We start from the raw sequence: 595 nt of genomic DNA on the forward strand, positions 1-595 counted from the left end.
ATGAGTAAATAAAAGCGATACGTAGATAAGATAGGAAAAAATGCCTTTATAATGGCATGTATCATTACCATATTCATTTAATTTATTCGTTCAGAAAATGCTAATGGAGTGTACGCTATACTAACGAAACAGCCATAGGTACAGATTAATCAACCGTATTAATAATTACATCGGTACATTTCAACCGAATAGTTTCACCGGTTGGTCCTGCACCGCGTAATCACTGAAATAACGGTGAAAATAATCAACTCTTTCTTATAAAGAAGAAAAAAAGTGTGTCAGTGAGTCGACCTACCGACAGCAATTTATTTAATATCCCTTTTTTTATAAGAATAAGGAACGAGTGTATGGTAGAGAAAGGGGGTAGATAAATTACCATAAAAGGAAAACGAAGAGAAAAGAAACTGATTTTCTTAAATGTTATCAGGTGAGCGTCGTAGAGGGAGAGTTTACGAGCGTGACAATGATGGTAAATTTACAGGGAAGACTCGTCTATGTTTCCCGACCGTGTTAAAAGGGTGGGCGATTTAGTCTCTGATGAGGGAGTTCCTTGCAATTTATGTTTAAAGGCCGAGTTGCACGTGGCTCTTCCGTT

Source organism: Penaeus monodon, chromosome 32, assembly GCF_015228065.2.
Source record: "Penaeus monodon isolate SGIC_2016 chromosome 32, NSTDA_Pmon_1, whole genome shotgun sequence".
NCBI classification, from domain to species: domain Eukaryota; kingdom Metazoa; phylum Arthropoda; class Malacostraca; order Decapoda; family Penaeidae; genus Penaeus; species Penaeus monodon.